The following is a 22806-nucleotide window of genomic DNA, read 5'->3' on the forward strand; positions in this document are numbered from 1 at the left end:
AAGAGCACTGGGAGAGAACTCCAGACACTTGTGGATGGATAGTCAGATGTTTATTCCAACACCATTTTTTGAGTAGCCCATCCTTTCCTTAATGTTCGGAAATACTACCAGACAACTGTAAAAATATTAAAAATGAATAAGTGAACATATTTGTATTATCTTATTGGGGGAAAGACTTTTCAAAGCAAGGCAGAAACAGTTGACTACATAAATACTTGAAGCAACTTTATGGCAAAAGACAAAAGCAATAAAATTCGAAAGTAAATGACATGCTTGGAAAAAATATTTGCAATATAGAGAGGATTAAAAATAAGTTCTCTAAAATGTTAACAGTACCTATAAATCAGTAAGAAAAAAATATAACGTGGAAAAAGGATAAGAACAAGTATTTAAAGAGGAAAGGTGATGAAAGAAATCAATTAAAACAAAAATTAGATACCTTCTTATTTACCTTCTAATTGATACAAGTCACAAATGTTGATTATGTGTCATGTTGGTAAGTACATGAGAGGAAAGAACTCTCATCTGCTTTTAGCATACAAATTGGTACAACCTTTGTAAGGGCAATTTGGCATATATATACACACACACACACATATATATATATGTATGTGTGTATATATATATATGCACACACACACATATATATGTATGTGTGTATATATATATACACACACACACATATATATGTATGTGTGTATATATATATATACACACACACACATATATATGTATGTATATATATACACACACACACATATATATGTATGTGTGTATATATATATACACACACACACACATATATATGTATGTGTATATATATATATATATATATATATATATACTTTTTTTTTTTTTTTTTTGAGACGGAATCTTACTCTGTCACCCAGGCTGGAGTGCAGTGGTGTGATCTCGGCTCACTGCAACCTCTGCCCCTTGGGTTCAAGTGATTCTCCTGCCTCAGCCTCCCAAGTAGCTGGGATTATAGGCATGTGCCACCATGCCCAGCTAATTTTTTGCATTTTTAGTAGAGACGGGGTTTCACCACATTGGCCAGGCTGGTCTCAAACTCCTGACCTCGTGATCCCCCTGCCTCAGCCACCCAAAGTGCCGGGATTACAGGCGTGAGCCACCATGCCCGGCCCTGGCATATATTTTTATTACTCCAAATTTATAAGCTACTCATTTAGATTGCCTCTGTTCCTGACCTCATTTCCTATTTTTATGTTTGCTTTTTCCTAGATGGTGTGCTTCTCACCTCAGCCTGATAGCCTGACCTTGACTCCTGAGTTCCACGATCGCTTCACAACTCCAAGTCACCATCATACAAAATTTGAGTTTCCCTAAGTCCGCGCCTTTGAGAGCTTTGGAACGATATGCAAGTTCAAGTCACCATCCTGTTTCTTGCTACCTCCTGTGAGAAGACCAACATTTGGGTTACTTGTTTCTACTCTTGTTCTTCTGCTTGTTATTGTTGCCTCTGCAGCCATTGATCACACACGTGTTGTCATACAAAAACTGGTTAGCCTTTTTATTTGTCTTATGAATTTTATCATTTGGTTCTTAAGTATTACAAATTAATATTGTGTACTCTCATTGATATACAACTTTCAGTCATTGTAAATATGCGTGAGTTAGGGGTGAGAATGGCATGCAAGCAAAAGAACAAGGAGAGGGATGATAGAGATGCAAGAAGAGTAAAGAGGGCAAGAAAGTTTATGTTAATAGCGAACACAATGAAAGTTCTTCAAATGCTTGATAATGGTGAAAGCAACACTTCCTAGGGCATATTTTTGGTGTTAATGAACCTACACATCATACAATAAAGAAAATTGAGAAAGCAGTTGGGGCCAGTGAATCGGGGGCACACAAGAATCATTGAGAAAATCGTACACTACTCAAAATGCCACAATAGGGAAAATATAAAGAGATTTGCACTTGTGGCTTCTAAAACAGAGAAGGTTGAATAGGTCTCTTTCTGTGTGTGAAATCTGCCAGTGAGCATCACAAAAATGCAAATTTAAATTTCAATCTGGATGGAAAGTTATAAAATTCATTGCAAGTAATGGGTGGTTGGGTAGGTTTAAGAAATGCCAGGTGGGTGGATCACTTGAGGTCTGGAGTTTGCAACTAGCCTGGCCAACATGGTGAAACCTTGTCTCTACTAAAAATACAAAAATTAGCCAGGCATGGTGGCGGGTGCCTGTAATCTCAGCTACTCAGGAGGCTGAGGCAGGAGAATCGCTTGAACCTAGGAGGCAGAGGTTGCAGTGAGCTGAGATCGTGCCATCGCACTCCAGCCTGGGTGACGAGAGCAAAGCTCTTTCTCAAAAAAAGAAAAGAAGAGAAGAGAAAAGAGAAGAGAAGAAAGAAGAGAAGAGAAGCGAAGCTGTGGCCTGTAATGAAAAGAAGTGGAGAAGTGACTGTCAGAGGAAGCAGATTAAGGAGCTGCTGGAGAGTATCCTGAATACCTGAAGACGACGATTGAGGACAATGGCAATTTGCCTGAGCAGGTTGTCAGTGCTGCTGAAACTCTGGAAGCAAACGCCTACTTGCACATCTATTGCAAAGCATGAGAAAAGGACCAGAGGCTTCAAGCCTGGAAAAGACAAACTCAAAGTTCTGCTTTGTTCCAGTGTGTTCTGATTAAACCCATGTTGCTTTACAGATTCCAAAATTGTTACCTTCTTTAAAGAGAAAGCCAGAAACACTTTTCTGTGTACATGAAGGGAAACCATGAAATATGGATCACTGAGAAACTCTTTTTGAACTGGTCTTTGAAGTGTTTTGTTCTGAGGTTAAATAACATTTAAATGAAAAAAAAATCTTGACTTCACAGTGTTGTGATTCTGGACACTGCTCCTACAGACAAAAATGCAGTCATAAATGCTGCTCCTTGTGTTCAAGTCATCTCCATTACCCCCAGTACGACTCCACTCCTTCAACTCTTGCATCTGAGAGTGCTAGTGATGTACTATGCTCTGCATGTATTTTGACTACCTGAAGATCTTATCAGAGACACCAGAACTTTACCATGAAAGTGGCTTGGCAACATTTCTCCGTTTGTAATGCTTTAACAGGTGTAGAAGAATCAGTGAGACAAATAAAACAATCAACACTTAATGAAGTCTGGCAGAAATTTTGGAATGAGGTTGTGACTGATTCGGAAGGTTTCCTTCCAGTGGTAGAGGAAATTGAAAATATTGTAACATCTGCAAACCATTTGAATAGTGAAGGCCTTGAAGACATTGAGTTAAGTGACAGTACTGAATTGTTAGACTCTCACCTTCAAAAGATAGTTGAGAAATATTTTGGAGATGTGATCACATAAAAAGGCAATAAAAGAAGCCAGCATAGGTTAACATCCAGAACTCTAAGAATGTTCAAGTATCTACTCCACAAATGAAATTGTCACAATGATTCAAAAGAAAGAGATCCTTTGGTGGGCTACATATTGACTTTCAGGTAAGGCTTAGATGATTACTTACAATCCTATAAAGCAGTAGTAATAAACCTCCAAACAAACACCGATAAGTATTTTCTCTCTGCTTACTTGACAGGGGAGAAGAGGTTGACATTAAGCCATGTCATTCAAACCCGTTCTGCAAACAGGAAAACAGGAAGTAGAAACGCCACACACAGATAGTTAAACCTTGGGATTCAGACTCTGATGGCTCTGATGATATGGTGATTTGTGTGCTGGGGATGAAAGAGGAGCAGAAGACTGAGCTTACATCTCTTCAGACGAAATGCAATTTTCTCTATTCTTTCCCTGTTACTATTGTTACGACCAAGCATTTTCATTGATCCATTATCATCTTCATCTTGAGATCACAAAGGAAGTTAATTGCCTGATATCCACTCTTGTTAATATAAAATATCAATGATATTTATTTTATTGTTTTAGTTTGGTGAACAAACTAATTGTCTAGGCTTTCATAATACTCATGTCCCTGCCTCATTTTTTCCTAAAAGATCTTAAATTCCTCCAACATGGGTACTCTGAGAGTTTCGGGAACTCAACTATAGCATTTAAGGAGTGGGCTGCTACTGTACTTGGCTGGATAATTTGATTTTGTACTCCTGAAATTTGTTTTAATTCTGATTAAGCCTAACTTGTGATCTCACCAGAAAGGATTAGTTTGGTATAAGTTAAATTAATTTCTTTTCCAGCAATTGTATATGTTAGCTATTGGCTGATCCTGAAAAGCAGTATATTTATGTTAAATTTCCAGATTTCCTTTGGTAGCTAATCAAGGAGGAACAGCTGCTAGAGTTCATTTTCATAGATTCTTTCTGTTCTCATATCTGGCCTCCTCAGTGATTTGAAGAATTGAATATCCTCCAAAAAATGGATATTATTACCTCCTGTTCTCTGATGGTGATGGAGACTTCATTCTCAGATTGTTTTTAAATTCCTTTCATAATTCCATATATTTACTTCATTCGATTCAATTGTGTTACAAAAGTTATTGTCATGGTTGTTTTAATTTTGGATGTTTGGAATTTTCCAGGCAGATTTAACAGAGGAAAAAAAACCCACAAAGCCAGAGATATGACGCTGTTATCTTGTTCTAAGAATTTTGGGCAAAGGCATAGGCTGAACCTGCCTGTTCTTTTGGCTGCTTTACACATTCCCAACTGATGTCCATTTTGAACTCAGTTGGACAGTTATTCTGGGGACTAGAGAGGAAGTCCAAATAACATCGCTGTTGTTTCTGTCTTAATTGCTGTTTGTGCCGGATTCACAGCACTGGCCTCATCATTATATCTGATAATGATGCACAGAAAACCTGAATAGAGAAAAGAAGAAAGATAATTCATTGGCATGTGCTTGCCAAAAAGAGACTTTATATAACTTGAGAAAGCATAAAGACAACCTGGAATGAGGAAATGTATGTACAGTAATGAAAAAAAATGCTTTAAACAGCTGTGTCAAAAACTGACATCAGAGAGTAAATTGAATTTGGTTTTGTAGGAAGCAGGAAACAAGCCCACTCAAACGTGAAATTTGGCATGAGGGAGTCCAGTAACTTTCTCCTCAGTCTGTGAACTATATGTGAGTTTGATATTTTGAAGGAAAAGGAAAAAAAAAAAAGTTTAAAAGGGCTTCTGCACAGCAAATGAAACTAGCATCAGAATGAACAGGCAACCTAAAGAATGGGAGAAAAATTTTGCAATCTACCCATCTGACAAAGGTCTAATATCCACAATCTGCAAGGAACTTCAACAAATTTACAAGAAAAAACAACCCCATCAAAAAGTGGGCAAATGATATGAACAGACACTTCTCAAAAGAAGACACTTACGCAGCCAACAAACATGAAAAAAAGCTCATCATCACTGATCATTAGAGAAATGCCAATCAAAACCACAATGAGAGCCAGACTGGGATCCGGTGCGGAGAGCCCCTCATCCTGGAAAATTGGCCTCGGCCAGAAAGGCAGCCACCCCCTCGCCGCGCATCATGCATGACACGTTCGTGAAGAACCTGGCGCTAAACCATTCCTAGGCAACCTGTTTCTGGGTCAGGGTTTCGTGAGTAGCAGAGCAGATTCCTCGTTGCCATCTATTAAAAGTGAGCCCTCCACACAAGGGTTTGTCTGCCGGCGTGCTCAGGGGGCCGTTGGACCCGCACGTCCGGCGCTGTCCCTCTTCCTTCCTTCCTCCCGCCACCCGCCGGGGTCCTCGTTACCCCAGCCCGCGCGTGACCACCCACTCCGGGGGTGTCGCGCGCTGGCCTGTCCGCATCCACCGCGCGTTAGGCCAGTCAGAATGGCGATTATTAAAAAGTCAGGAAAGGATAGATGCTGGAGAGGATGTGGAGAATAGGAACGTTTTTACACTGTTGGTGGGAGTGTAAATTAGTTTAACCACTGTGGAAGACAGTGTGGCCATTCCTCAAGGATCTAGAACCAGAAATACCATTTGACCCAGCCATCCCATTACTAGGTATATACCCAAAAGATTATAGATTATTCTATTATAAAGACATGCACACGTATGTTTGTTGCAGCACTATTTACAATAGCAAAGACTTGGAACCAACCCGAATGCCCATCAATGATAGACTGGATAAAGAAAATGTGGCACATATACAACATGGAATATACTGCAGCCATAAAAAAGAATTGAGATCATGCCCTTTGTGGGTACATGGATGAAGCTGGAAGCCATCATTCTCAGCAAACTAACACAGGAACAGAGAACCAAACACCACATGTTCTTCTTACTCATAAGTGGGAGTTGAACAATGAGAACACATGGACACTGGGAGGGGAACAACACACACAGGGGCCTGTTGGGGGGTGGGGGGCAAGGGGAGGGAGAGCATTAGGACAAATACCTAATGCATACGGGGCTTAAAACCTAGATGAAGGGTTGATGGGTGCAGCGAACCACCATGGCACATGTATCATTATGTAACAAACCTGCACGTTCTGCACATGTATCTTGGAACTTAATAATAATTTTAAAAAGGGCTTGCTTGCATGGTTATGGTTGAGACTACAGATATTCTTCAACATGGTCAAATGAGGAAGATGAGGGTTGAAAACCCATTGTAGGATGCTGTGGATCTAGGATTCGCCACAGTTCCAGGAGAGCTTACGCTCTTGATCTAAACCACAGTTGTTCTCAACACTGACTGTGTATCAGAGTAATGATAGAAAGCGTTGAAAAATATAGATTTCCAGGAACTGCACAAAGACCTGCTGAATCAGGGATAGGGCCACAATCTGTATATTTCAAAATTTCCTTCAGCGTTTCTTTATATAGCCATGGTTTTCAAACTGCCGCTCTAAAGCTAGGGAAAATTATGATAGAAAATGTAAATGGTAGTGGGCCCAGGAACTAGGAAACCTTGATTCAAAGTGTTTGTTCTGCCACTAGTTCAATGAATGGTCTTATTCAAGTCACTCCTGCCTTTGTCTTTCAAATGAGAGAATAAGACCACTTGGTGTCTAAAGTCTTTCTATCTCTGACATTACCTTGAGAGAAAGGTGCATCAACCACAATGGTTGATTTTGAGAATATCTAAACTTTTTCATAGAGACCAAAGTAAATAGGATTATTATTGCATTGTGTAATTGTGCCCATGGTTCAAGTTTTACCATGTTTTAGTCCCTCCCAGAAAAGGAAGTAGGGCATAATGCCATAGAAACAAGGCAAATATAAACACCAACTCTCTGAAAGGAAAGAGAGGCAGTACCTACTGGGAGTTTCTTTTTCTATGATAATTGTTTTTATTTCCCCTCTGGGTTATAGGTTTTGGGAAAAATAACGCACAGATATTGTGTGTAAAATGCTAATATTTTGTATCTATTGTTTCCATAAACCAAAACAGAGAACTCTGTATGGTGAATGCTTTAAGTTTTCATAGGTCATTTGCTTCTTCTTAGTCACATCTACAGGTAAATATTTTTAAATCAATGATCTTTTCCTCAGTATAATCAGTGGTTCTATATGACTTTAAAGAATGAGCTGTTTTGGCTGGGCGTGGTGGCTCACGCCTGTAATCCCAGCACTTTGGGAGGCCGAGGCGGGCAGATCACGAGGTCAAGAGATCGAGACCATCCTGGCCAACATGGTGAAACCCCATCTCTACTAAAAATATAAAAATTAGCTGGGCGTGGTGGTGCATGCCTGTAACTCCAGCTACTCGTAAGTCTGAGGCAGGAGAATCACTTGAACCTGGGAGGCAGAGGTTGCAGTGAGCCAAGATCGCACCACTGCACTCCAGCCTGGCAACAGGATGAGACTCTGTCTAAACAAACAAAGAAAGAAAGAAAAAAAAAAGAACTGTTTTGATAATTTTACCATTTACTGAGATTACTACCTTGGCCATTTTTTTATTTATTTTGACCAGAATTAGAGAAATAAAATAAATTGAATTGCATCAACTAGGAACTCTTAATATAAATAATGAAATGAGAAATTGACTATTATATGATCTTAGTTGTCATAGAAATACTTTGACTTTGGCTTGATGTATGGAAACATTTATCTAGGGCCCAGGTCATTTGAAATAAAATATTGAGATAAATCTAATTATTGTTTAAGACAATATCCAGTTAAAAGAACCTAAGAAGTATCACTGATGAGAGTCAAAGAACATTTTACTGTGGTTGAGTTGAACAAGTCAGCAAAACTTGTAGGAGGATGAGAAAGTTTGCTATACGCTAAAGGTAGAAATAGAAGTTAATGACAACACTGCCATGTAAATGGGTGTTTTTTTCTTCTTTAAGAAAAGTCCCCCAAATATCAAAGCTGAGGTTTCTTTTAGTATGTTTTAGGCACAGTTTGAGTGGAGAGAATCTGTTGTCAAATGGCTTGGGTAAATTCTTGAGCTCAGTATTACAAAGTGCATGGAAATTTCGTTCTTTATAGACATGTTTAACCACTGTGGCAAAAAGAAAAAAAAGGAGGGGTGGGGAGAAAGGGCAGCCCAGGCTGATGAGATGTGAAGAATATGTTAGGAAACTTGTATTACATTTAAAAAGAACTTTTTGTTTAAAATCTTTTAAGTTCAAAATGCAGAGAAAGCTCTTTAAATTACACATTTGGATTACATAGCTTCTACCACCCGAATGCTAATAAAGGGTTTTGACAGTATATATAGTCTAAAAGCTTGCGTGAACAAGGTTTATGATGTGAAATGCATTGATTACTGAACTTTACATAGTATTATTACCTTTTAATGGCCTTTGATGTCAGTGTGTTATGGTTGCTTAAGAATTCAGAAATATGATGTACTATGAACAGAGTGTATATATTACTGGGAACTATAAAATCAAATAGAAAATAGATGAAAGAATTAGTATCATTAGCATAAATAACAAATATTGAGAAATTAAGTATGAATCTATTGTGTTTGAGACACTGCATTTCATCTTTCTTGCATTGCTACGTAAAGCCAAAGATATAATTAACTCATCTTTGCAAACACCTAGAATTGGTTCTTGACTACTTGGCAGTGGTATGGTGAGTGTCACAATGATAAGAAAATGGGACTTAAAGTGAGAGCTTTGCCACTGACTTCTTGTCTGCTCTGGGCTGGGGGCACCCTCGTTTTGGGTGAGTGGTGCTTAGTCCTGGCAGTACAACCCCTGGGTTATTGGGTTGTGGAGAATCAGCACGGAGGCAAGGTTTTGTAATCACACGGATCTGCTTTCAAATCCTGCCTCTACCAATTACCAGCTGTGTGAATGTGGGCATATTTCTTAACCATTCCAGACTTCAGTTTCTGATCTGTAAAATGCAGTCAAAATACCTGCATTATAGGATTGCTATAAGATTATATGAAATGCTTAGTACAGTGCCTGGCACATAGTAAGCGCTCAATAAATTGTTGTGATTATTATTATTATTATAACATGAATAAGCATTATGCAACCAGAATATGAGAGTTTGCGCCTATCTTTGCAAAATTTTCACACTTTGATACTTAATTTCCCTCAAATTAAGGTATGCATGATGGTTTTAAGATGAGAGAAGGAAGTTTAAAAATGAGTTTTAGTATTTCTTTTTGTTTGCTGATGAGGGATACATGAAACAATAATTTCCTTGTCTGTAAGTTACTCCCTGATCTGCAGTGATTCTTTATGCTATAATGTGGTTATCATTACTGACATTTATTTGTGTAGTGACTAGAGGTAATCTGTTTTGGACATGGATGAGTTCTTATTCTCTAGAAAATAATCCATCCACTTGTTTCCACTTTAAAGAAAATTAGGTAACTGTGATATAGGAGTAAAGATAAAGCTAAATAGGACCTGCTTTGCTTGACCACCAAAATATTAGCTCAGCTGCCTTTTGAGAGAATTTGTGTAAGTCTACGTAATCTTACTAGGCAAGGAAAATTCCTCACAGCTGGCTTCTGAACTTCTTTGAATTTCATGTATTCTATGATGGCATTCAAGAAGTTTAAAATAGTGTTATTCAGAATCTTAAGTATTCATCATAACTGATGCTGTGTCTGCTGAGTGACAGAAATATCACTGCCTTAATTCTAGCCCCCACTACCACTTACCTGCATAACTGTATTAGCCTCACATCCCAACCCTTTAAGTGTTTTAGCTTGGGGTATTAGGTGTTCTACTGTATGTATCTAGTAGTCTTTGCTATTCAGCACCTTGCTGCTCAACTGGCTTTCCTTATGTACGGTTCTGATTCCAATACCTCCTCGTTCATAGACGTTTAATAACCACCCATTGTCTATATATTCCACTACTTGATCTTTAAATCATGCATGGCGTAGTTCCAGTGTACTTTCCCAGTTTTGTATGCCAGTGTTCTCTTTCATGTAATGTATGTGATAGTTCCTGACTTCCTCAGCCTTATCTAAGTACTAAGGGCCTTCAGCGCATAGCTCAAGTCTAATCCCTGAAGCTTGTCACTTAAGGTCTTTGTCACTTAAGAAATTACATGTATTACCTGAAGCCAGGGTGCCTGAGAAGAGCCTACCAAGCTATAATCTTTTTCCTGTTCCCCTCCATATATGTCCAGTCTGTAGGGTGGGTTTCTTCTCTAATTTACTTAAGCTTCCAGCCTATTTAATTAAATTAGGACATCCTCATTGATCCTCAGCCCTGTTGGTTGGGCCCCTGAATGCAACCCATTTAATTTTGGCTCTGAATACAAGGCTCCCTGTTTGGGCAATTGTCCAAACAATTGCCTAGAGATCTAAATTCTTAGGTTCTTGCCAGTTTCATCTCCTATCATTACAGCACATGATATTGTTATTTACCATTCGGCTTCAATTTTCTCTGCTTGTTCTCATATGTGAATGCTAGCCTGGAATGTACTTAACTTTACCATATCCTTGATTTGGCGTTAGAGCAGGGCATAGCAAACTAAGGCCCTTGGGCCAAATGCAGCCCAACCATTTTTTTTAAGTAAAGTTTTAATGCAGCACAGCCATCCCCATTCATTTACTTAACTGTCTGTGACTGCACTACAATGGCAGAGTTGAGTAGTTGCAACAGAGACAATGTAACCTGTAAAGCCTTAAATATTTACTTCTGAACCTTTACAGAAAATGTTTGTTGATCCCTGATCTAAAGCCAAGCAGTTCTCTCGACCTAGATACTGCTTATTCTTTGATAATTTCCCATTCCCATCTTGTTAACCAATAAGGCCAGTTCATTGAGACTATGAAGATAGCTTCCAACCCATTCAAACTATTTGCTTTTTCTTGAATTTCCCTGCCTTCTCTTTCTCACCTTCCTAGAATGCTATTTCCTTGTGTTTTGCTTTTTAGCAGAAGAGATGAAATAGTATTAAAGACTATAAGGGTAGTCTCATGATGTCTTTTAATTTAATATCTAGGCCCTAATACACAACTCTTTGAATATTGCTACTATCTTTCAGCATGACTTTCCAATACCATTAAGATTAAGCCTTTCTGTTCTTCAGTTTCTCTAACTCAAGTCTTCTAAGCTCCACAGCTTCCAACATCTTTAATTACCAGATCTTCCCAATATTATAACATCCGTGTGTTCCAGTCCCTGTCCTGCAGCATCTCCAATGCCCTTGTTTTCTAAACTTCCCAGTATTCAAGTCATTAAAAATTTAGGTCTTCTAATATCTCCAACAACCCATCTTCAAAGTCCAGGTCTTGTCTTTCAGAATCCAGAGTTCTAAATTACAAGTCTTCCATGGTCCTAATCCTCCAATGTCTCCTATATACAGGTCTTCTAGAGGCTATGTATTTCATAGTGTTTAAGTCTAGATTCTTCAATGTTTTCCAGCACTTACACCATTCAGTTTTTACATTTTTAAATGTCTCCTACATTCTAGTTTTACGGTGTATTTTTATCGCCAATTCCTCCAATGCCCAAGTCTTTAAATACCTGCAAGAACTTTCAGATACATCAATATCCTCAACGTCTGAATGAATAGACCTCTTAATATCCTGGTCTCATATTGTCCAGGCTGCCAGTATTCTTGACATCCAGCATCTTTAAAATTTAATTCTTCCAAACTGTCTTTTGACATAAATATGTCAATATCCATGCTTACCAATGTCTCCCAATATCCAGGGCTTCTCATTTTAGGATTTATAAATGTCTACATCTGCTGTTGTTTATATCTGCCAGTATTTAGGAGTTCCAAGGTACAGGACTTACAATATCTCTAATTTCCAGAGATTTCAGTGTCTATGACTTCCAATATTCAATATCCCAATGTCCAGGGCCTCCAGAAATATCAATGTCCAGAGTAACCAATGTCTTCAAAATCCAAGGCTTGCAATATCTCCAATATCCTGTGCTTACAATGTTTCCAATGTCCAGGGTTTCCGATGGCGCCAGTGTCAAGGTCTTCCAACAACTCCGGGTCTTCCAGCGACTTCAAGTCTTCCAATAATCTCAAGGTCTTCCGGATAATCCTGAGCTTCCAGAAAATCCACATCTTCCAGACAATCCATGTCTTCCGGACAATCCATGTCTTCCAAGAAGCTCCAAGTCTTCCAGTAAATCAAGTCTTCCAGCAAATCCAGTCTTCCAGCAATTATAGGTCTTCCACCAAATCCAGATCTTCCAGGAAAATCCACGTCTTCCAGGAAATCCATGTCTTCCAATAATTTCAAGGTCTTCCATCAAATACAGATCTTCCAGCTAATCCATGTCTTCCAGAAAAATCTGTGTCTTCCACCAAATCCAAGTCTTCCAGTAAATCTAGTTCTTCCAGAAAAATCTAGATCTTCCAGTCAATCAGTGTCTTCCAGAAAGAAATCCAGGTCTTCCAGTCAATCAGTGTCTTCCAGAAAGAAATCCAGGTCTTCCAGTCAGTGTCTTCCAGAAAAATCTATGTCTTCCACCAAATCCAGGTCTTCCAGTCAATCCACATCTTCCGGAAAAAATCCAGGTCTTCCAGCCAATATATGTCTTCCTGAAGATCCACGTCTTCCAGAAAATCCATGTCTTCCAGAAGATCCACGTCTTCCAGTAACCTCCCAGTCTTCCAGAAAATCCACGTCTTCCCAACAATCCAGGTCTTCCGGATAATTTGGGTCTTCCTGAAAATCTACGTCTTCCAAAAAAGCCATGTCTTCCAGAAAATCCACATCTTCCAATGGCCTCCAGGTCTTCCAGACTATCCATGTCTTCCAGAAAATCCTTGTCTTCCCTCAAATCTATAGCTTCCAAAAAATCCGGGTCTTCCAGGAAATCCGTGTCTTCCAGCAAGTCCACGTCTTCCAACAAAGCCATGTCTTCCAGACTATCCACGTCTTCCAGAAAATCCTTGTCTTCCGTCAAATCCATAGCTTCCGAAAAATCCAGGTCTTCCAGGAAATCCGTGTCTTCCAGCAAATCCACGTCTTCCAACAAAGCCATGTCTTCCATCAAATTAATGTCTTCCAGCCTACTTGTGTCTTCCAACAAAGGTGTGTCTTCCAACAAAGGTGTGTCTTCCAACAAAGGTACGTCTTCCAACAAAGGTACGTCTTCCAACAAAGGTACGTCTTCCAGAAAATCCATGTCTTCCAACCAAGCCATGTCTTCCAGAAAATCCACGTCTTCCAGAAAATATATGTCTTCCAACTAAGCTACGTCTTCCAACAAATCCATGTCTTCCTATATCTCCAGGTCTTCCAGCATCTCCAGGGCTTCCAGCATCTGCTCGTCTTCCAACATCTCCACGTCTTCCAGCATCTCTACGTCTTCCAGCATCTTCATGTCTTCCAACAACTACCCAGTCTTCCATCAACTGGCTCAATATCCATGTCTTCCAACGTCTCCAGTGTGCTGATCTTCTGACATTCAGGTCTTCCAGTGTCTGCAATATCCAGGTATTCTAACATGTTCTATAGTCCAGATCTTCCAACCTTTCCCCAGGTCCAGGCCTTTTCAAATCTAGGCTTCCCCTGTCTGAGCCTTCCCATGTTAAAATCACTCTACAGAAAAATCTTCCAACTCAACTATTTCTGCTTCTAGTTGAATTAGCTTCAAAAACATTTAATGGGACATTCCTCCTTATACACCAGATCTTATGAACCAACAGTACTGCAGTTTGTGTTTTTTACTATTAGGAAATGTGTGTTTAATCTCTACAACTTTTAAAAATAATGTCCATAATAAAACTTCTGCAGAATAAACAGATAGGACTGCTGCAATAAATTTTACTACTTCACTAGTGCTTACGGTTTTTATACAGTTGACTATGTTTAGGTCTAAGTGAAATTTTTATTTAATGAGAAAAATTCCTGTTTAAGACTGGTATTTTAGGTAAAGTTAACATTATTTGTCCATTTTAAATGATATTAATTTTTATCATTGGTCTTACATGACCAAAGAATAATAATATAATAATAATAATAATAGCAACAACAACAACAACAACAACACTTAACATAGCATTTGCTACATCCAGGCACTGTTCTCAGATCCTTACATGCATTAACTCATTTAATCTATTTAATCTTCACAACAACCCATTGAAGCTAGGTACCATCATTATCCCTATTTTACAGATGAGGAAACTGGCACAGAGGTGAAGTGAATTTTGTCCACAGGACACAACTACTAAATAATGGAGCCAGATTTAAACCCGGCTAGCCTGTTGTGAGAGTCCATGATTGTAACCACTATGCTATAATATCTGCTGTTTAAAATCATGATAGAATGATGTGATCCAAAGGTTGATTGCTTCCACATTTTGTGTACAATATTATACAATCCCGTATACAAATGGTCTCGCTTGATCCTGTCACTGCCAGAGTCTGTTTGTATGCACAGCTTTTATTCCCCAACCAGCTACTGCCATTCCCTTGGACCTGTATATGGAAGTAGGTGCAAACACTTTCTGATACCATTTTCAGTTTTGGCAGGAAGAATATAAGGAAGCACTGAGTTCAATTACCCTTTGCTTCAGAATCATATTCATAGCTCCATGCTTCGAGTACTGGTGCTTGGAATTTAACTCTTCTATCTATTTGAATCCCCTTTTACTGACTTTTGTCCAGTTTGCACCTTACTATGTGGAGCACTTACCATTAGTTTGTTTCTAACCTCCAGCATCTACCTGCTTCAAATATCGCAACCTCCTGGGTTCCTGGCCACTGCCTTGTATCCGACTAATGGTAGCTGCAACTCCTTAAATCCCAGCATGCTGATCTGGAGAACCAAGTAGTTGGTTCTCTAAGTCTCAGCTCCCACCAGGTGCCTTCAGCAATGTTGCTACCCATGCTTCTGGCTGGCATGAAAAGCATGAAAACCACATAATTAAATTTTTACAGTTAGGCAGGGACTCTCTAAAGATTTAAAATCCTCTATATGATAACAAAAAGGAACAATGATAATGCCAATTAAAATAGAAATACCTTCTGAATGTCTAATGATTTATACTTTACAAAATGCTGTCACCTCATTCATTCATTCATTCATTCAACAAATATTTATTGAGCGCTAACTGTATGCCAGGCATGTTTTGATAAAGCTTAAAATCGTCTGTGGGAAACAACATACAGATAATTGGAAAATTATTTATCAATTGTTAAGGCCATGAAGAAAAAGTAACTGAGAGTCTGGAAAATCAAGGAAAGCATTCCTAAAGAAGTAATATTTATTGTGACTCTGAAGAATCTATATTCTCATTTGGTTCTCACAATATAGCCTTGTGACTTAAATAAAACAGATTTTTTGTGTATCAGTTTTACTAATCTGAGTGCTAACAATAGCCATGGGACCCAGCTGTTTTGACCTCTTTATTTTCCCTGCTACTCATTTTGCCTTAAAATATATATGAAGTACTATTTGAAAATTTATATCAAGGGATATAAAAATGTACTTTTTGGTTTAGTATATTCCACTTCAAGGAATCTGTCCAAGGAAATTATCTAAAATGTGGATAACTCACACACAAAGATACTCCTCACATAGTTATTTGGTATAGTGAAAAACAGAAAAACCTTAGTCTAACATTCAGGGAATGATTAAGTAAATGTGCCATGTACCTATGATGGAATATTCTTCCATTAAAATGCTATGGCATATTCATTTTATAAGTTAAGTGAAAAATCAGCATACAAGGTTACATAAAGTGTGATGGCAACTATTTTAAAATATATAATCAGTGACAAATGACTAGAAGTAAATGTATTGGGGACTGTAAACTAATTATTACTGGATGGGTTGGATTATGTATGATTTTATTTTCTTCTATATATTCTTTTATTTTTAAGTTCTTACAATGTACAGGTATTTTCTATTCAGGAAAAATATTTAAACAATTGTGCACAAAACTATTCATCTTTTTTCTTGTACATGGAATCAAGTTTTACTGTTGGAAACACTTCAAAATATATGTTAGCAAAGTGAAAAAAAACAAATTCTCAAATAATTTCAGTATCTAGAGATAATCACTGTAAGGATTTTCGTGTATGCTCTTGTAGACACTTTTACTAGCATATTTTCTTGTACAAAATGTAATCATACTGCAATTTAACCTATTTCTTTCTTACACTTAATAAATTGTGAACAACTGTCTATGTCAGTAACTGTGCAGCTATGTAATAATTTTAATATATAATTTACTTACTCCATCGCCTATTGGTGAGCATTAAGTTCCTTCCAATTTTCTTGTATTATAAAAACTTCTGTGATCAGCACATACTTTATGTAAGGTGTGAAGAACACAAACTGTGTCATTCTACCTGGTGTTCCTGTACATATTTGTGTGCAGATGTGTTTGGGTATTACTTAGGATAAATTTCTAAAAGGAGAGTTGCTGAGCCAAACAAGACCATGTGCATCATAATGTTTATCACAGCAAAAAAATTACAAGCAATCATGTGTCTAACAGTTGGGGTGGTTAGAAAATTATATTGTAACTATCTAATGGAATACTGTGCGGTCATTTAAATTTATACCATGGAAGAATATTTACCAAAATGGGAATATGTTCATAAGGTATCATCAGTGAGAGAAATAGGTCACAAAAAATATGTATAATGTTCATGTTTCATAGAAGGAAAACTAAATACTTTCAGGAAAATAACTAGAAGATATACACTAAAATGTTAGTAGTAAAAGTCCCAAAAAGAAAATGGATAAATCATGGTATATTTCACGTAAAATATTATATAGTCATTATATGAATGTTCTACAGCTACACATAACAATATGGGTAGATTTTACTTCTAGAATATTAAGATATCAAGTCTCAAAAGACTACATATAGTAGGATATCCTTTTTATATTATTCAAAAACAGGTAAAACTAAGCACTATATTATTTAGGGCTACATACACATAGCATACAAATAATTTATTAAAAAGCAAAAAAAATTTAAAATTGAAGATGATGGTCACTGGGGTTGAGGAAAGAGGGTCAGAATATGGGAGGACAATGTACATGAATTCATATTATGGTTAACATTCTAGTACTCGTGTGTTGGGTAGTGGTTGGTGTCATTATGTAATTGAAATCCCATTATTATTTAATAATTTTATGATTATTATTAACATTAAATAAAAAGGCAAGTTAATGAGTAAAAATAAAAGAGGGCCTTGCATGAATCAATGAGACACTGTGCACAATCTAAGGATTATTAATCCCTTTCTGTACATTTGTCTTTCATTATTTTTTAAAGTAATTTATCTGTGGGTAGTAAGACTACATGGGATTTTTATTCTCTTTTGGTTCTTTGTTCTCGAAATGTTCTATTTTGAACATGTGTTATTTTCAAAATTAAAATATATTTAAACTTTATGTTAATGTGTTTTTATTGATATAGGAAAATACAATATTATATTTATTGAAAAACAAGCTCAAAATTACATAGCGCATGATCCAAAATATGTTGAAAATACATAACAGGGAGGTTAAAGAAAAGTGTTGATATGTTAATAGTTGCTTCTGTGTAGTCAGATTTCAAATCACTTTTTTTCTGTTTCCATATATACACATATATATGTATATACGTATATTCCATATATACACATATATGTATCTATATTCCATATATACACATATATGTATCTATATTCCATATATACACATATATGTATATATGTATATTCCATATATGCATATTCCATATATATACACATATATATGGAATATATATACATATATATACACATATATGTGTATATATATATGTGTGTGTGTGTGTTTTATAGGGTGGGCTTATTTTTTGTTATAAAAGTAATATATGTTTGTAGTAAAAAGTAAAAAAAAGCAGTAGTGTATAAAGTAAAAAGTGAAAATATCCTTCTCCTAATCCTATCTATCTCCCAGAGATAGCCATGACTCTTTGTTTTGTTACCTTCCTCATACTTTTTTTTATTTACTTGAATGTATTCTCATGTGTTTTAGAAAATGAAAATACGTAACGGAGTGAGAAGAAAAGTGTTGATATGTTATTATTAACATTAAATGTTATAATAATAGAATAATAATATTATTATTAACATTAAATTAACATCCTATACATATATTCTACAACTTGCTTTTCTCCTGCTCTGTAGAAAGTCATTTTATAAAACAGCTACAGGAAATTTCAGAGTAGGGTGTACTATATTATTTATTCAATTATTTCCACATTAGATCTTTAGGTTGTTAACAGTTTGTAGCTATTATAGATAATGCTATATAAAGCATCTTTACAATCTATTATTTATTTAATTCTTTCCACATGATAGATCTTTTGGTTGTTAACAGTTTGTTGCTAATATAGATAATGATATATAAAGCATCTTTACAATTTTTTGCACTTTTACAAGGATTTTAAAGAGCTAGTACCTGAGAAATAAAATTTCTGGATCAACATGTTTGAGCTAAATTGCCCTCCTGCCATGCTGAATGCTATTATTTTTGACTTTTGTCAATATTTTGGATGGAAAATCTAATCTCATTCCTTTAAATTATTTTTCTCTAATAATTTGTAAAGTTAAGCAACTTTTCATACATTTACTAGCTATTTTTATTTCTTCTGTAAGAAATTGCTTGTTTGTGTCCTTTACCTATTCTTTTGTTGTGTCATTTGTCTTTTTTTATTATTAATTTGTAGATCTCTGGATATTGGAGCTGATATCCTTTTGTCTGGTGTATATTGCAAATGTTTATCATTTGTCTTTTAAATTTATTTATGGTGCTAATTACCATAAAGAAGATTTAATTATGTAAATAGACAAACATTTTAATCTTTTATAATTTCTTGTTTTTGTTTCATATTTAGATAGGCTTCTGCACTCCCAAGATTATAAAAGTATTCTCCTATATATTCTTCTAATCAAAAAATATACTTTTTGAGATATGGTCTTTCTGTGTTGTCCACACTGGTCTTGAACTCTTGGGCCAAAGAGATCTTCTTGCCTCAGCCTCCCGAGTAGCTGGGACTACAGGTGTGGGCCAGTGTGCCTGGTTCTTCCAATATTTTGTACGTTCTTATTGCTTAGTACTCTATGTAGAATTGGCTTTTCTTTTATAAGTGTTTCCATGGTACAGAGTAGGAATCTAAGCTTATTTTTTTCAGAAGAGAGAGTCCGTTTTTTCAACTTACTTATTCAATTGAATTATTTCCATACTGATTTGAAATTCTCTTTTTATCATGAACTATATGGGGTTTTTTTATGTTTCTTTTCTGTTCAACTGATAATATTTCTCTAGTACTGAGCTAGTACCTCACTGCTTTAATTACTGTAGCATTATGTTTTGACATATGATGGGACTGCTTCCCCTACATTATTATTTTTTTCAGAATTTTTCACTATTCTTGTGCATCCCATTTTTCCAGATTAATTTTAAAATTAACTCATGAATGCCCATAAAAAATTAATCCCTTGGAAATGCTTCAGACCTTTTGAGTAACATGTCAAGAACTGCCATCTTTATGATAGTGGGTTTTGCATCTAGTAACGAGGGATCTGTCTCAATTTATTTAAATTTATTGTAGTCTCCATTTAGATATTAAAATAATTGTTAGGCTTATTTGTTTATAGTTTTAATTCCTCTTACGTGAATGATATTGCATTTTAAAAATTCATTATCATTAGTGCATAGAAAAGCTATTTAATATTTATCTTGTATCCAGGTATCATATTGAACTCTATTCCTAGCTCTAACAGTAGTTTTTATTTTCATTTGATTATCTTGATTTCTTAGATACACAATCATGCCATTTGCAAATAATAAAACTTTTGTCTTTTCCTTGCTAATGTTTGTATCTATTTTTTTTTTTAGCACATTGGTAAAGACTTTATAACTTCCAGGACAATGCAGATTGATGTTGGTTAATAAAGAGCAGGCAACCTTCTGTTTTTGGCTCTAATAGAAATGCCTCATTGTTTAAATATTATAATTGCCATTGTTTCTGATAAATGCCCCTTTTCAAGTTATGGAAATGCCCTTCTGTTCTTGATTGACTTATAATTTTATCAGGGATGGATACAGAATGTTATCAATCAAGATGCCTTTTCTGGCATCTGACAAGCTGATATCAAGGTGATGATATGGTTATTCTCTTTAATCCATTAATGTAGTTAATTACATAATGTTGAGCTATTCTTAGATTCCTGGAATAAAACTGATTTGGTAGTGGTGTTTTGGTATGTCATTATTTTATTTAGGATATAAAACTCTATGTGAACAAATGCCTATAGAAGTGCCCTATTACCTCTTTCACATCATGGCACCCTGGGGTAAATAGACAAGATTGCTCAGGGCAAAGGCAACTTGGCTTCACAGGATCTGCCTGGTTGACCCAACGTCTTAGGACATAAAGATTACAGTACACATACAACCCATTCGCAGGACACCAGTGTGCTGAGGTACACTTGTTGGGAAACTCTTATTTATTGTTTTCCTTTCTGCGATACCCATTTCCTGATTTGATATTAGGATTATGATATTTTTGTGAATAAAGATTTTTCTTTTTCCACAATGTAAATAACTTAGACACAAGCTGTTCCTTAAACAATTGGTAACACTCACCAATATAACTGTTTTGTCCTAGTACATGCTTGGGGCCTAGAAATTTAAATCTTTCCATTTCTTGTATGATTATTTTATCCAAGATTTTCTCCTCTTCTGGAGTCAATTTTGTCAAAACTGTCCATTTCATCTGGATTTTCAAATGTATTGATTGGAAATTACACATAATATTTCCCAATGTGCCTTAATTTGCATATATGTGGCTATATGCTTTTTTATTTTCTCTGGTAGGACTTTCCTTAGATTTGTATATTTTATTTTCAGTTATCTATTTTTTTAAAATACCAAGTGTTTTCAAATATCACTTTCTGCTTTTGTAAATTCCTTCTTTTTACATTCTTTAGTTCTGTTTGATCTCTTTCTAGATTCTCTAGGTAATGTTTAGTTTACTTTTAATTCTTTCTTTTCTGTTTAGTGCATTTAAGTTAGAAAATTTCCTCTAAATACATGTTTGATTGTATCCCATAGTTTTCAGCATTTTCATGTTTCTTTGTTTGTTTTTTTGTCACCTCATATTTAAAGCTTTGTTTTCCTGTTTAATCCAAGAGTTATTTAGAAGTGTATATATTTCAGTGTGGTTAGGTTTTAGTTGATGTTTTGCTTCCTATCCCTTTTTCCCTTAATTACTACTTATACTATCTCATGGATGGAGAATGTTTCTTGCATGAGTTATACCTCTTGGAATATTTTCTTTGTATTCTATATGAAATTTTTATAAATATTCCATGAACAATTGGAGAAAATACATATTTTTTGTTGCAGTAAATATTATATCATGCTTCTACAAATTAAGTCAAATTAGTTCATTGTTATTCAAATTTTCTATTTTTGTCTGATTTATCTAAATTTTCTAATAAAAATATATAAAATGTCTCACTTCATGGTTTTATTACAGTCTCCTATTTCTAACTTTTTTGGCTTGACATATTTGAAATTGCTTTTCAGGGTTTTTTTTATGATATTATCTTATTGGATTGTATTAGTTCACAATGTATATTAATTCAAAAAGATACCTTCCTTGATTCATTTAATGATTTTTGTTTTGACTCTTCTATGCTACCTCTACTTTATTTTTGTTACCATTTGCCTACTATATTCATACCAGTATTTTCAGCTTTTCTCTGTTGTTTTGGTTTGGGTATATCTTTTCAAGACTGCATGTGATGAGTTTTTTTACTTGATCTCGCAATGTCTACCTTAATATTTCACAATTAAACCTTTCATATTTATTATAATTTGGTAATATTCATTAATTTTTCTGTCTTTTTAAAGTCTTGATAGATTTGTCAAAGTATATGTACTTCTTCCTATGCTGGTTTAGAAGTTCGAAATATCACTTCTAATAGTGATTATGCTCAAATAGGTACATATATACATACATATTTATTTTTTACTTTATATACTTTTGTGCAATTGGAACTTTTGAAGTATGTAATATTTTTGTAATAAAAAAAGAGGAAAGAAACATCTGCTTTTTAATGTGTCTAGTATTTGTTCCTTTGTCACCAATCTCATTCCCCTTGCTTGGGCTATCGTCATCCAAATTTTAGGTCCTTCCACAAATCTCTCAGTTTCTCACTACTGCCCATCCTGTTTATTGCTACCAGATTAATCTCTTTAAATATCATTTTTTCATATCACTCAAAAACATACAATTCAAGTTTCATCATTAAATCTAAACATCCACATGTGCCCTCCAAGTGCCCATGACCTTCCCTACATAATCATCTTTGTTCTCTACTTGCCCATGGGTTATCTACTCTAGTCAGACTGGTTTTCTCACTACCACATGCATCAGTATCTGTTCCCTCCTTTACTTTCATTTATGTTGCTCTCTAAACTTTTTCTGTTTTCTCAGAGTCCTACCCAA

General features: G+C 35.8%; 1 pseudogene; it reads right to left on the reverse strand.

Annotated features, from left to right (window-relative positions):
- Positions 1 to 1245: 1245 nt before the first annotated feature.
- LOC129395365 (cerebellar degeneration-related antigen 1-like) lies at positions 1246 to 22397 on the reverse strand (annotated as a pseudogene).
- Between the last annotated feature and the right edge of the window lie 409 nt (positions 22398 to 22806).

Source organism: Pan paniscus, chromosome X (assembly GCF_029289425.2).
Source record: "Pan paniscus chromosome X, NHGRI_mPanPan1-v2.0_pri, whole genome shotgun sequence".
Taxonomy (NCBI): Eukaryota; Metazoa; Chordata; class Mammalia; order Primates; family Hominidae; genus Pan; species Pan paniscus.